Consider the following 487-nt stretch of genomic DNA (forward strand, 5'->3'; position numbering starts at 1 on the left):
AATGAGCTCTGTAAGAAATTCAGTGAGACTAGAATTCGCTTTTGGGGGCTGGGGTAGCAGTCTTAAGTCTTCTGCCATGGGGCCACTGCTAGACTGTGCTGCTTGTATTTGAGAAACACATTGTTTCTTGTTTTGCAAACTCTTCACATTCCACTCTACGAGCTGGAGTCCTACCATGCTTTGAAAATAATGAACCTGCAGCATAGGCTCCCTAGCAGGGGGCTACTTGATCTACTGCCTGGGCTTTGGAAATGAAGTTATCTCAATAGATTCTTTAAACAAGTCCTCCTGCTACAGACAGTGTTGCACACTTGAGGTATTTTCTCCAACATTCTGGTCTACTAAGTGTACTTAGTAGCGCCAAACTTCCAGAACAAGCTTACCACAGCAGAGGAACATGAGCAGGGAAGTAGGTGTCATCACTGGAACAGCACTGCTGCTCACAGAGGTAACTAGAGAAGAAATGAACAGCCAAGCAACAGCAGTC

This window comes from Vidua chalybeata, chromosome 4, assembly GCF_026979565.1.
Source record: "Vidua chalybeata isolate OUT-0048 chromosome 4, bVidCha1 merged haplotype, whole genome shotgun sequence".
NCBI classification, from domain to species: domain Eukaryota; kingdom Metazoa; phylum Chordata; class Aves; order Passeriformes; family Viduidae; genus Vidua; species Vidua chalybeata.